At 39.0% G+C, this 15,507-nt stretch overlaps 1 protein-coding gene and 1 long non-coding RNA gene across 6 annotated transcripts in view; both read left to right on the forward strand.

Annotated features, from left to right (window-relative positions):
* LOC106947084 (glutamate receptor 3) overlaps positions 1–15,507 on the forward strand; it is a 113,888-nt gene that overhangs the window by 14,730 nt on the left and 83,651 nt on the right. The gene's annotated exons all lie outside the window — the stretch shown is intronic.
* LOC106947086 (uncharacterized) lies at positions 11,770–12,164 on the forward strand. Its single transcript, XR_001424904.1, has 2 exons — positions 11,770–11,830; positions 11,933–12,164. It is a non-coding gene; the product is annotated as an uncharacterized LOC106947086 (long non-coding RNA).

Raw genomic sequence — 15,507 nt, forward strand, 5'->3', positions numbered from 1 at the left:
AAATATTATTTTTATTTATATTTATAAATATATAAATATATAAATAAAATAAAATTATTTTTTTTTTTTTTTTTTTTTTAATTTTAGGCACATAACAGAGGCAGTAATGAGATTCAAAATACAAAAACATGACACACACTGCTAGGCAGATCCAACACAATTAATTTTTAATCAGAATATCAAAGATCCTCTTGAACCCAACCTAAGGAGAAGTGCTGCTGTCGGAGAGTTATTTGTCTTGGACCCTGCGATACCGGCAGATGTTGTTTGGTACGACGTTTATTCCTCTCTTGCTGTTGCACTTGGCTCAAGTTCTCTGCGCATCTCTTACAAACGCAGGGCATTTCGCCATTTTCAGCAGCTATCAAGTTTGACTGGAAAACAGTACGGTGGGAAATGGTTGATTTTAAAGATCAGTTAACATTATCATATCTTTTAATTTTAAAAATTTTTTGCAGGCACGCCAGCTGAGCAGGAGTCCCCATTGATCCCCTTTCTGCTCGGTTTCCTGAATGAAATGTCACAGAATTTCAAGTGAGATTAAACGGGATTAAGAAGTAATAATTAACTTGAAATGTCCTGGCAGACCGACATTAATCAAAGTTGTTTACTTTTGCTCCACAGTTACACGGCAAAATTATCAACAGCACTGGCAAGGATGTTTTGGAAAAACTAAAAATAAATTCCTCTTTTGTTGTAACAGCGTAAAGTCACACTTGAAAAAATGTTGAACAATTAAAATGTCAATTTTTAGTATAATTATTCAGCCAAGTGGGGAAAAAATATTACATTTTAATAAGTACATGTAATTGCTTTGAACAAAAACCCTTGTGGTGAAATTATTAGCACCTCTACCGCTAATACTTTGTGCAAGTATTTAGTTTTCTTCTAAAATAATTCTTAAGTTTGCAACATACAGATGAAGGGATCTTTGACTATTCTCCAGAAAATATTTCTCACTTTTCAGTCTCATCGGTCCTCTTTTACAGACCTCAAGCTCCCCAGAGGTCTTCTTTAGGATTTGTAGCTGTGGCTACAATCCAATAACTTGCCACCCTCGGCTTGTTTGTGTGTGCGTGAATGGGTGAATGACTGATTGGGTGAATGTAAAGTGAAGTGCTTTGGGGTCCTCCAGAATAGATAAAACGCTACATATCATGTACATCCCATCTACCTTTTATGTCTTAGTATCAGGATGACCATGGGAGAAGGTTAATCTAGAGTCTGATCAATCATTTCTGGATAAGTATATTGTTCAGAGGTCATTAACAACATCCTGGCCCGCAGCATCACAAAAACCCAGCGGTGTTCCTTTCAGCTCATTATTTGTCTCATCTCATAACTTTGTGGTACAAATCACCACTAATGATTTTGTTTAAGCTAGTAGCAATTATTTCTTAATGTGTGATGTTTTCCCACCTATTGGTCTCAAATAGGTGGGAAATAAGAAATTTTAAGTCAGGCCGTTTGCACATCTACATTAGAGGTGCCAATAGGTTTGGCAAACACTGTACTATATAAATTGGGGCCTTTTAAGATAATTAAAAAAAATACACTGTGCTAATTTAAAAAAAAAAAAAAAAAAAGAGCTCTAGATGAGCAGTGTCCAAAGCTATTTGTGCCTCATTTGAATACCTGAGGTTACCATAAAAAACAGAAATTAGCAAACTTAGGTGCGATATCCTGAAAAATTATGGATATTTGAGCTTTGCTGCAACGGCGTTACACCAAGTGTACGTCAAGTTCCCTTTTTTGCCAGCAGACATGATGTAACATGACAGCCCATATTTGCTCTGCCCATCTGCACACCGCTGTTCAAATAACGAGGTGGGTTCTGAACTATAAGTCAACAATGACAGGATAAGTCCATGTTCCCTTATTGAAGATGATATCAACACGGCCCTGTGATGAAGAAAAGCAGCAGGCAGAGTATATGAAAAAGCAACAACACACACTGGTGGGGGGCCACGCGGCTGGAGAGACACAAAATCCTTGCAGCGCATTAAACAGGTTTTGCCGCTGTTCTCTGTGCAAAGAAAAAGCTGCTTCTGATAAGGAACAAACACCACTTGTTGTGCATTTAAAGTGAAGCAAACAGAGGGCCAAGCAGCTTTCTTTTTTTTTTTTTTTTAAACTATTCATCTCACGCCAGCTGTCCGAATATGTGTGATGGCTGCTTTCCATTTTGTTTTCTCACTGAGCAAAACCTCTCAAGCACAGTGGGTTGTGTTCTTGCGACCGAGAACATTTCTTATTTCAATATGTCATTTAGCCTCCCGCCCCAGGTTTGAAATGGCACTAAAGTACAAAGAGAGTGAAAGACAAGCATTTTTTAAAACCCTGACTCTTTCCAGTCAGTGTTCTTGCCCATTTTTGGTTTTTTTTTACCCATTACTGTAATACTTACTATTATTTCTGTATGTGCCCCACTTCACCCTGTATATGTAGATATATATATATATATACTTACTGGTCATATTACTAAATACACCTTTGCTAGTATTTAGTTTGTCCTCTTTTCCTTTTAGAACCGCATTAGTTTTTAGTGGCCAGAAAGGTGTCGGATACGTTCAGAGATCCATGTTGACTTAATGGAAAGTTACCCCAGATTTTTTTTTTTGACTGCACTTTTGTTATATTTTTTGCCTCAGAAAGTTCTGGTGGAATTTTCTGTTCCACCACATCCCAAAGGTGCTCTGTTGGATTAGCGTCTGGCTACTGTGGTGATTGCTGGAATTCAGTGTCGCGTTCAACAGACCAGTTTAAGAGGATTTGAGGGTTGTGACAAAGTGTATTATCCTGCTGTATGTAGCCACAAATAGATAAGTACACTATTGCAAATTGACGCACATGTCCAGGAACAATGCTCACGTAAACCCTCGCATCTGAACTTCGCAGTTTGAACCAAAGCTCATCAGAACAGACGATGTTTTTCAGTCTGTCATGGTTTTCCACTGCATGTGTGACTGCCTGAATGAAGGCTACTGTGCTTTGCGCATGTTTACGAAGAAAGGTAAATTCAGCGGTATGATATTCTGAACAATGAGCCATTTGAAAACAACAAGATGTCATGAGTGCCCTGTGATGGGCTGGTGACCAGTCCAGGGTGAACCCCGGCTCTCACCCAATGACCACTGGACTTAGTCACCAGGCCCCCTGCATCCCTGCAAGGATAAGCGGGTATAGGCGATGGATGAATGTTATATATATTATTCTCAGTGTGGTAATGTATTTTTGCAGCCAAAGGGATACTTGTTTTTTTGTTTGTTTCTTTAGGTGGAAGCAAATAGATTATAATATACAAGGCCGTTTAAATTTTTTGTTTAAAAACTGTGATACTTTGAAACTTTGTTTTTTTTTTTTTTTTTTTTACTCAAGATTGTCCAAGAAATCTCAGATCTAACATGTCCTCTTTCTTCAGTCACACTAGCCCCATGCTAAACTCCACTATAATACCCATAATCACTGAATCAGTAATCCTTTACTTGAGTCAGAACAACACATGCACATTGTGCTTCATTAGAGGTTACTGCATTGCTCTGACTTCACTGAGCCCTAAAGAAAAGAAAAAAAAAAAGAGGAATTTTTATATTGTCTTCCTCAGTGGGAGGCTGCAGACCACATCGTCCTAACCAAGGTCGGGCAGCTTTTTTTTTTTTTCTTTTCCCCCCCTATTTCTTCCAAACATCCTCAAAAAAAAAAAAACAACAACAAAACACATTTTAATCTTTTTGGCCTATACATCATCAGCCTATCGATTTTCTTTGCCTTTTTGTGCTGTGTGCTTTCTGTGCTAAAGGCAGCCAAAACTGAAGCGGGTGTGTTGTGATGAATACAAAGCAACCAACTGGGAGTGTCACGATGTAGTTCTTCAACTTGTAAATATTGGATCACAGTGCGACGGGGGCTTCCAGCTTGCAGCTCTCCATCTGCCGGCTGAGCAGATTGATCTGCACTATTCTGGCCTGTTTCGAGAGAGCCAGTCGCTGGCTAAGCCCCTGCCAAAGCAGCATGTCTGTGCAGAAACAAGGGCTCCATCATAAGTGATTGCTTGTGACAGTTCACAGTCGCCGGGCCACTGAAGCATCATAACCTTGTGAAGCTAGCGATTGGGCGCTCTACCACAGAGGGAAAGAAGGAAAAAAAAAAAAAAGAGGAAAAATATTAGCATATTTCTTGCAGTGGTATAAAGATGCAAATAAGATAGTTGTGCCAGGAATAGCCTCCACGGTTAACGTTGAACTTTATTTCTATAATAAAAGGCGTAATCCAAAGCAATGGGGGTAGAATTCATGCGATTACTGCAGCTGTGGCTGCAGCAGGATAAAAAATAATAATACAAAAAAAAAAGGCTTCGGCGATGTCACAAAGAGGTTTGTTGTTGCCGTGGCTTAAACTGCTAATGATAGAGAAACTGAGATATTCTACGGCGAGGAGGAGGAACAGAACCTGAGCCTTCGAAATCACTGTAGTTGGGTTTATCAACTGCAGCAAGCTCAGTGAGATTGCTCACTGATTCACGGAGGATGCATGGATTTAATCAATTCTGCATGAATGCTGTAAAGACTAGGACAATATCCAAACAGCCATGAGTAATATGCTTAGAATCTGTTGTAGAGGACTGTAAAGCTCCATTTCTGTTTCGACTCGTCTTGCTGCTTGGCCACCGAAGAATCGTCATTTGTTTTGAGATGATGTACATGTGGGCAGCCTTGCTTTAGATTTTTTTTTTTTTTTACTGCTGCTCTCCTGTCCTTAGTGCTCACTGGCCCCCCCATTGGAAAAAAAAAAAAAATTAAGTGAACATGATGTGCTTTTTCAACCATTACCATCCTCTGTTTCTCCATCTGAAAGTTAATTCAAAGAGACTGCGGTGGTGTGGCTCTTGTATTTTCACACATGGCTACATAAAACCCGTGGGTGGATGCGCTTAGGCCGTTGTCCGTGTTTGCGTGTCCATGCATGATTGTTGTGATAAAATATTGAAGTTGTCCATCATGCTATAATCAACCGCCCCTTCCCCTTGTTTTATTTGTCACGCCTTTCTTTGTCCTGCAGCAGCTTTATTCCCTTTGACGAGTTCAGATCAGAAAGAAGAACCTCATCTGGACTCGTGACAAACTTAATACGCATCAGCAAGTGAGGGAGTGGATCCATTCCAAAGGCCTTTGTGGAAATTGTTTCTTGTACGTCACTGGCTTTTGCCATCCTACCAGGGCTAGAACATAATGAAAAGCAACACAAGTTCAGTAGCTTTGTGATGGTTATAAAGGAAGAGAGAGAAGCATGGCGGCGAGATAAAGAGATTAACCTGAGATACTTTTGTTCATTGAGTAAATATGCTCAAAATTATAGGCTGCGTTTTTCAAAATGTTCCAGTGAGTATTATAGAAAATATATAATTTGGTCTGCAACCTTTTAGTGTCTTCCACCAAATGGTATTTCTGCTTTGCATCCCCTTGATGTTTCAATGTATTTATTATGTTATATAAAAAGAGTTTTTGCTGTCAAGCAGGTATTGAAGAAAGTAGAGATTGTTCATTTAAACCTAGCATAGAGTTGATTATTCAAAAATATATATGAAGTAAATACTGATGATGCTGCTGCTAAACATAATATTAAATATTGCACAAGTTTCTCTACAATCCACTCAGGTCCATCTTTGTAGTCTTTCGGAATACAGCTTAAAACTGTAAAGTCACAAATAGATGTTGCTTAACTCTCAGGCAACTTGACTGAATAAGGACTGGACGCAGCTTGAGGTGATTTTCAGATCTGTCATGCTCATGCCACAGAGGCTTTTTTTTTTTTTTTTTTTTTTTTTTACCCTTCCCTTAAAAATCTGTGGCAACATGGCTTAGCTGCTGATGAAACTCACTACTGAAACATAAGTCAGATATCCAATAGTGTTTCTGGGGGGTATCCGACAGCCTGATGAACTCTTGTTCAACGTCGTCACTCAAGAACTCTTCAGAGTCTTGTACATTTCTCAAACATCTACTCTACTCTGCCATTACTATATATATTTTTATGATTTTTCCAATGACTTTAAATTTCCCTGCTGGCTGTCATATTTGCTCTGTCTGTTTCCATCTCTGAGCTGTACTGGGATTGATTTTGTGTGTTTTGTATAGAAATAAGCCTAAATTTAAAATCGTTCTCTTCGGGCCAAAGTTTATGAAAAGTTGAGGAACATTTCAGGGCTTCCAGTTTCTAGGGCTTTGTGTCTAAGTAATGCTTTTTTGGCCTTGGGACTCCCTGTAGCTGAATTAAATATTTACAAGTTATGAACACTTTTGTTCCATGAGAGGACTTAAGTGGTTGTTTCGCAGCCAGCGTGTTGTTTTACATCCAAAATCCATAATGAGCTCTGCAAGCAAGTCATTTTCTACCTTCCTAAAGGTTGTATATTGCAAATGCCCCTGAAAAAAGCTGTTGTGGCGTCACTTTAGGTCATCAGTTATATTGGTATCCTGACACATCTCGGCAGTCTTTGAGTGCACAGCTGCATTTCTAAAAATAAACCCAGTAGTTCAGCAAACCAAGTCAGCCCATGTACATGTTGACAAAAAGCCTTGGGTTTGACAAGCCCATTTATAAGACAAAAACAAGGCGACTGCAAAAATGACAAAACACATTATTTATTTTGAGTAAAAGCTCCATCATGGAAGCTGATTCACACTTTCAAATTTGGTCCCGTGTGCATCCTGTCATTAGTCGACTGTGGCTGGAAATAAAAAGCTAATCTCAACAAAACATCTGTAGCAGCTATGTTGCACAGCACCTTAGTCCCTTGCAGATTTCTTTCCATCAGTACCATGATAGAAAATAATTCATTTATAATAAACACCCACAAAGTTAATTGATTTCCTGAATATTAAGAACATATGTCCGGGCTGTGGCTTGTACATTTTTAGTTTGTGACTGAATTTGTAATAGGGCAATGTGATAAATGTTAAATATCCCAGCCTAAGTGACACATCAAGAACATGCCTGTAGTTTGATACAGTTTCTTTCTGTTCCAAACGTGTTGAAAATAGGAAAGGTTTTTCTCGTAAGCCAGACTACAACTCGATTTTAGGACACCTGCTTTTTTCGTGACATTCACCTATCATTCAGCACATAACAGCAAATGAAGATATAATACTTTAAATAAATAATGGTCCACCGTTACATTTCTCTTCATGAGATGCCATGCATGCAAACATGCGTGTTTCAAAAACCAAAAGTTGCAATTTAAACCCGCCTGAAACGTCACTTCACAAACATTTTTAATCTGACTTCTGAACGTAACTTAATCCACGTTTCACTCAGCTCTGTATTACAAACGCTTGAATAGGCTGAGATGATGGTGGCATCAAAACTCTTAGTGGCACACTGACTGGTTAAAAAGTATTTAATTTTGAACCTTGGTGGCACACATGACTTGTGCAACTTTATACACTGCAAATTAACATCCAATTTCCACTTTATTTGACAAGGGTTAGGGTTTGGTCATGTTTAAATCCCACAAACGTTACACAGACAAACCTGGCAAGATATCGTTAGGGTAACACTTATTCTATGCCAGTGAAAATAACTAAACAGATTGATGGGACAATAAAAGTAACATATTTCACAACTAAAAAGGGATTTTCTCTTATTTTTCACCATAGACCCCTAATTGATGTAAATCACATCTTTGTTTCTAGAGCATCTCTTGTCTATGAGCTGCTGAGTTCAATTAACAACCCACTACTATTATTCCACATACCAATGTTGTAATTATAGCTTGAAAAAAAAAAGATTGCTTTGAGAAAACAATGTTTTAGTTTGAAGGTAGCGGATATAAAAAAAAAAAAAAAAAACACCTCTAATCCTCTTAAGTTACATCTTAGGGATTCAAAGAGCCGGTGATTAGCAGTAAGGTTTATTTCACATTTGTGACCTGCAATTCATCATTTTATTCTCTAATCAAACAAAAACACAACAATATTTTATTCTGTTAGATGTCTGAGTTTGTATAGGTTTTAATATAAGTTTTACTTCGACTTATTTATTTTGAGAAAATCTTAACAAGCAAGAATGAAATCTGCTTTAAGAGCGTGCCATCGGAGGTGGTGGCATGTGAAGAGGTTACATTTCAGTCACTTTGTCACAGGGCCATGTAAGTCCTCTGTTTTCCATTTCAATCTCTCTCCTCCTTTCTAAAGCATTATCATTCAGGAACAGCGCACCGTCTCAGCGAGGGCACTAATAAGATGGAAAGTGATGTCGGACTCTACATACTTAACCACGCCTGCGCTGAGGCCGAGGCAGAAAAAAGGGAAATGTTTAAGTGATGCCTTCAAGGTTAAACATGCGATCCCATCTACCATCCTCTTTGACTTATTCTGCGGTTTGTCACAAAGCGACAAATGGCGGGGTAGACAACGGTCCTCTAAGGTTTCTGTTTTAAAATGCAGCCTTGTCACCGGGATTTAGGTTGAAAATTGCTCAGTGACATGTAGCTTTCTTTTTTTTTTTTTTAATGTGAATGTTCTCAGTGGCAGGATTGATACATACTTCTTCCTGATTTGATGTAATTGTGCAGTAGACACATTGCTTTAGATGTGAATTTGAGTCATACTTCACAGCTGCAGTGAAAAAAGTTGAACGTTATCCATTAACTGTTGAGCTGATTGTTCAGTAAATAGCACCGTGAAGTCGGAAGCCACCCTGTGACAAATATCAGGCAACGTCTGAATTTTATCGAATGTCGTGCAGCAGGACAGCTGCTGTGACAATTTATGTCATGAGCATCTCCAGACATATATCCTTTGCCATCCTTTGACAGTCTTATTCTAGTAGCTGTTGCTGAACTTTTCTGCTGAAGAAACAAACAACTTTCCTGACATCTGAGTGTTTATAAAATCGAGTTTGCAAAATGTGGCATGTGTGAGTCCTGTACGTCTTTTCAAATTCCACATTTTGTGATCAGCTTAGCTGCTCTCTGGGTGATGTAGGTCAAGTAAAGTAAAGAAGAAGCTGCAGCAGCCGATGCAGTCTCTCTCTTTCTCTGTAAATGTTGTAAACTGGATTAGAAAGAAAGCATCCAGATTCATTAGATCAAAATATAACGTCCACAGCCTGCCAATTATTTACTTAAACAATTTCTCAACATGTATCAAATTTAGACTGAAGTTTGTCTTGTTGCTGGAGAAAAGAAAAAATTGAGAAGCTTTGACTGAAGCAAAATATACAAATGGCACTAGTGTGTATTAGATCCTGTAATTCGGAGTGAAAGTCAGTAAACTAAGCAATTTATTGACGTTTTTCCAGCATTTACTTTCTTCTTTCTTTCTCCTCAGTCCCATTGCTTCAAATGTTTGTTTTTTTTTTTGTTTGTTTTTTTTTACCTGACAGCTATTCTTCTTGTTGGATGAACTGGATTCAAAACAAGTCGGCTGTGTGCAGGACATTGCAGAGAAAATATACCAGCGTGAACCTTTCGCTCAGATCAACAGTCTTACAGCTGAATCAAATATTTCAGTGTCATCTTGTTAAGCTGTTGCTTTAATCTCTTTGATGGGGCTGAGATTTGTTTCCCCTTGCATCTTTTTACTCTCAAAGGCAGCCTTAAGGTGAACTGTCTCTTATGATTCAGCTCAGCTTATCTGCCCCGCCTGCTGTGATGGCAGAGGCCAGCAACACTTCTGACAGCAACAGTTTGAATGTTTGCTGTTTTAGCGTGACACGGCTGAACTTCGCCTCACTCCTCGCCTTTTCTCGTGGACCTTGGCGCTCCGCTTCCTCTGATCACTTCTCTCCCACCTCATAGGTGGTGATTAGCCTGACTCCTGCGACACTCAGAAAAGTATCTGCCCTTAAGCAGTTGTGCCGCTACCCGCATCCCTCGCCCTCGTCTGTGCTCTTCCTCACTTCGTGGACCATTCCCTGCTCTTCCTCCACATTCATCTAGAAAGAAGAGGACGCTCTGCGCCTGCAGTGGCAATTGGGAGGATTAGTGGTGTGTGAGGGACTTTGTCACCAGCTTTTCCAGGAAATCCAATTACAGACTATCATAAGCCTTACATGTTTCATACTCTGCTGAATCCTCCTTAAAAATGCACACCGCTAAAACCGGAAAGGTCAGTGTTTAGCCTCCATCCTCAGTGTAAACTGTGATGACAGGTGAGCAGGGTGATCAACTTTGAAGGGATGAGACAAGTTCAGTAGCACTCTCTTTTTTTTTTTTCCCCCTCTGCATTGCAGCAAATAGTGGACTGCATGAGCCTGCTGAAGAAAAGGTTATTTGCACTCTGTAATAGGAGGGGATCTCTGTTTGTGTCATGGCGGAGGTAAAGCGAGGGCCGAAGGGGTGAGGTCTGTTATCTCCTCACACAGACAGTCCTAATTGCATGTGTCAAGGAGATGGCATGCAGAGAATAGGGGCATGCAGAATGTACCAGTGGAGTCTTATCAAACTGATTATTCTGCAGATCGACCACATCGCTTTTGGAGTGGTTTTGTGTTTTTAAATGTTTGAGATGCACCCTTATTCAAACATCTTTCTTTTTTTTTTTTCTTTATTTGCTGTCTGTGTCATGCAGTGTTTTTAGCCATTTTATACAAAGGCATTACTATAAGACCACAGAGGGGAAAATATCTGTCTGAAGGAGACGGACTTGAGTCACAGAGCCCCTTGAGGATTGCTCAGCAGACGCCTGTACCTGACTGTACCGGCAAAATGGCAGATGGAGAGGCAAAGGAGGCTGACGGCTGAAGGACTGCGAGGCACAAAGCAGGAAAGAGAATAGGAAATGAAGTCTTGTGTGTTGAGATATACATGCACATAGGCTGACCTTTGTGTCTCAATTCCACAGGTCTATTTCACATTCATGGCACATTTTCTGTATTTTGCAACTCAAAGCGGGAAAACTTTTGATGTGTCGTGGCATTAATCGGGAAAACGAAAGATTTGACACGCAGACAGTGGGCAGACCTAATGCTGGAAATTTTATTATTCACCTAAAGGAAAAGTGCAAGTGTTTGTCTTTTTCTTTATTCAAGCATGAACCATTTACTGAACAGATTGCTTATAGGACCACAGCGACTCAAATAAAAGGAGCATTTGTTCCACATCATTTCTTTTGGAAAAGTGATAAAACACCAGATGAGACTTTTTTTTTTTTTTTTTTTTTTTTTAAGTTCAATTAAATAGGCGTCTTGATGTTTCTGGCATGACACTATGTTTTTTTTTTCTTTCTTCATTTTGTTTTAGCTCATTTTAAAATATAGAAAATAATCAAACTTTGGGCAGAAGGACCAACAGAATGTTTTTGTTTATTTTTATTCTACATTTTATTGATACTCACTGCCAAGAGCTACTTACATTAAATGTTATCACAAACAATTAATGATGATGATGTTGAAAATTTGTACTTACATGCCTGAAAACATGAGATTATAATATATTATAATCCTGTCTCTCCTCGTACTTCTTTTGATTCTCATGTTACATGTAATGGATAGAAGTACTTTCCTTTCTTCGTTCAGTCAAACAACAGGTGAAAAACAGATTTAAAATAAATCTTTCTTTAGAAATGAACACAATAGTTGATAGTAGAAGCCAATCTCAAAGCTTTTCTGGCTGTCAGATTTCTACAAATGTATGTTATTTTATTTATTTATTTTGATGACAAGTTAATTTTGCTAAAAACGACACACAATTACGTAGAAGTTGCCCAAAGTACGTTGCAAGTTTGTTTCAACTTTGACAGTAACTATTCCTTCATGTTTTCTGGGCAAAGAAACTGCAGCTTGAAAGCATCACCAGGTCAGACTCTATTGTCCAATATACAGTCACCAGGTAAGCACTCGCATATATGCAAAATAAAAAAAAATAAAAAAATGCAGACACAGATGTGAATACACCAGTGACTTGCTTGTGCTTGTTTTCCAACCCAAACAGCAGATGAGGCACCGAGCGCTGGGAATTCACAACCTGGCAGCTTGAGCATGGGGCAGATGTCAAATCCAGAGTTTCTTGTACAGAGTCGGAGCTTCTGTGAAAAGCAAAGTGAATTTTAGATGCGATCACCTGCAAAACATCTGCTGGCTTTGATTTTATGTTTATTGCCAAAAGTCGAAAGAACAGCGATTTCTAACCGTTAATTGTCGGAATTTAGGCAAGACGAAAAAAATAATATATATATACATATCAGAAAGTGACCTAAACACAACACTTTTGGATTTTTGGATTGCCTGATCCTAACTCTATCTGGGGCAAGCTTAACCCAAAGATCAGACTGTGCATTGTGTGTTTATATGCATGTTGTAAATTTGGCTCTACGTAGAGTAGTTAGTGTAACTAGAAAAAAATAAGTAAAAATATAGAAATAAAATACGCAAACACTGCTGAGCATAATACATAAAGTCACTATGCAATTAGAAGGAGTTAGTAGGGATTTTGAAAGACAAACAGGGCCACAGCATCACAGGTCCTCCACCGTACTTAAGATTGTTAAAATTATAAACATGTTTTCTTACAGAACTGCCCCACAGCATGTTGCTGCCACCACCATGTGTAAAGTTATTACAGTGTGTGACTTTATTTAACAGGCTCTGCAGTGCTCGTCCATACTGTAACACTACTTTCTGGACATATTTGACTTTGCAAGTAAAAGAGATGGATTATGCAATCAAAGATAGAACTCGGCTTTGCCAGACCTTTTTAATTATAATATTGTGTGACATTTATCCAAAGGCATAATTCATTTGACCTTAACTCAATCAATGCTAAATATAAGTGTCGTCATAATAACAAATTGCTACGTTCCAGAAGGGTACAAGATAATAAAAGCTAAGCTATTCTTTATTCTTAGCATTCCCACACTTTGTCCTGGCCTTTGCACTGGTGTGATTTTTTTGCGGATCAGATCATTCAAAGTTGATTCAGCAGGACTAGGAACAGCTTGCCTTTATCTCACGGCATTGCGGCCGTTGAGTACTTCTTGAATCTGGGTCTGCCATTTGAGTTAACAGTTTGAAGCACTTCATGTCTCTGTATGACAAGAGCTGATGCAATCCCCTTGGGCACTTACAAGAGATCTCCTTGTGACAGCGTTCCTCCTTCAGTTCCGAGCAGCAATGGCGGGCCCTGATGTAGGCGAGTTAGATGAGAGCAGCGGGGGAGAGTGGGAGAAACCGGCAGTGAGGCGGACCAGAGGGAGAAAGAGACTGAGACGTTGGCAGAAAATGGAGGAAACGTGAGAAAGGAAGGAGCTGAGCCAAAGCGGGAAAGTGAGAACGTGGATTTTGTGACACAGGCGAGAAACACAGCTAATGCCATACGATCATCGTTGATGTTAACCATTCCTGGCTCCAGTACCAAAGCCTCTTTTGTGCCAGAGAGAGCATTGAGGCCCAATCACCACCAGTCTGAAAAGTTATACATACATTTTTGAAATGAATGCCTTTATTTAATGCGTAATCTGTTTCATGAATAAGCCCAGAGTGCCTGGAAGACGTCACATTTCCCTCTGAACTGGCACACCAGGTCAGCCATCTTAAGTGATGCATTGGAAATGTAACATCCCCGTACGCTACTGAGTGTCCTGATTATAGAAGGGAATGAGGGCGGCACTGTGTGTTTGACCAGTGAACTGGAGATGGGATGCATGGTTTCCTGCTGCAGGAGGAGGGGGGAGGAGAGCCACACTTAGCTGCAGAGAAAGAAAAGGGGAAAAAATAGGATTAAGGAGAACAGAAAAGAGAAGGAGCAGATGAGAGGGATATGTTGTGTGTTGTTTACCACTCAGTCAAAAACAAGCCTCTGTAATGACTTTGTCTACATGCACATGGTCGTCCGACCTAAATAAAATTAGCCTTATTGAAATTCCAGGTGATGCTCCCGGAATCATATTAGCCGATACATAACTTCTTCAGAGTTGGAGAGCAGCTCGGCTGCCTTCATTTCCAGCCGGACCGTAACATTTATTTCATTCCTATTTAATTGCTAAGAGATGAAACTTGAGGCCAGGGCATTTCTGCACAGTGCCTTCTGCTCCACCACACCGCGCCGCTCAGTTTTTTATTTATTTATTTATTTTTGTTTCTGCCGAAGTCCGGCGTGAATCTGCGCTCCACTGATGGGAGCCGAGCGATATTATGGGGGAAACAATCTGAGAGAGGAAGAAAAGTGAGAGGCACTCAGGTGGAGAGAAAGACTGTCAGGCCTGAAGAGGATGTGTGCTTTGGGGGATGACCAGATGGCCAAAAGACAGGAGAGAAAAAAATAAGAGGTCAAATTGGGAGGCGAGGGTAAAGAAGACGAGACAAGAGAGAGATGCTGAAGTGATGGAAGAGAGGAGGGTCAGTGCAGCAGAGGAGGACAACTCTGTTACAAAGTGATAAACGGTGCACATTTCGGAGCATAATAATTCTGATCCATGGCTTTATTAGCTTAAAATATGATAATGCATGAAGCCGGCTTCATTTATTTTTTACTCAGGGGTTTTGTTTTCATATTAATGAAAGAAGTTTCTGTTCTAGTTCAGTCTTACTTCCTATTTTATTCTATAAATTCACATTAATAGGAAATAAGTGATGCGGCAACTGAATGTAACAACAAAAAGGTACAAAGTTTTCATCTAATAAAAAGCAACCCTTGTTCTCTTTTTTTTTCTTACAAGTATTCATGGTTTTAATAGCCTGCACTTTATCTTTTCCCACTAGCACCGAGTAAAAGCAAATTGGTCATCTTTATTTCTGTGCACCGTTTTTTTTTTTTTTTAAATTAAGCCCACCAGCTTAAGGAAGATTAATTGCTGATTAGATCACATTTTTCAGTATTTAATCGAGATCAGTATCGCTCTTGCTGGGGAAAGTAATGCTACAAAATTACACAGTAAAATTACCTGCTCATACATTCATTGAGATTATCTGCGTGCTACTTCTCGCACCACAATGAATAGTATTTTGTATGAGTTTTAATTAAAATGCCGTAGCTAGTCGCTTCAACAAAAATGGCTAGCTTTGCTTTTTACAACCTGTCGAAGCACAAAACCGTTTAGTGATTATCAAAAAATGACTCTAAGATTAAATTAACATTACATTTTCAAGAATCTCAAGGACAGCACTAATATCTAATGCACTTTAGATCTCTGATTTTCTAAACAAGAAATGTATAAAAATTTGAATTGCCTTGCAAGAGTATAACCATTTAATGTTCCACTTTTTTTTTCAAGTAATAACTACAAAATTTACTGCATTGGCTTTGGGATATTTCTGTACTAAACCAACATAAATACACTGTAATTGTGTTACAACAAAATTGAAAAAGAAAAAAAGGGATACATAGCTTTTCAAATGTTTTGTAGATAAAACAATATGAAAAGTGTGGCAACTTCTCCACAACTTTCTGTTTGACCCATTTGCTTTGGTCCTTGGTCTTTATGATGTTTGTTTTGCTAATGTTTTCTAATAAACCTTTGAGGCTTTTTCAGAACAACTAGATCACTAAGACTAAATTACTGATGCACTTCA

The sequence above is a fragment of the Poecilia latipinna genome, unplaced genomic scaffold (assembly GCF_001443285.1).
Source record: "Poecilia latipinna isolate Pla-1442-1.1 unplaced genomic scaffold, P_latipinna-1.0 Scaffold222, whole genome shotgun sequence".
Lineage (NCBI taxonomy): Eukaryota > Metazoa > Chordata > Actinopteri > Cyprinodontiformes > Poeciliidae > Poecilia > Poecilia latipinna.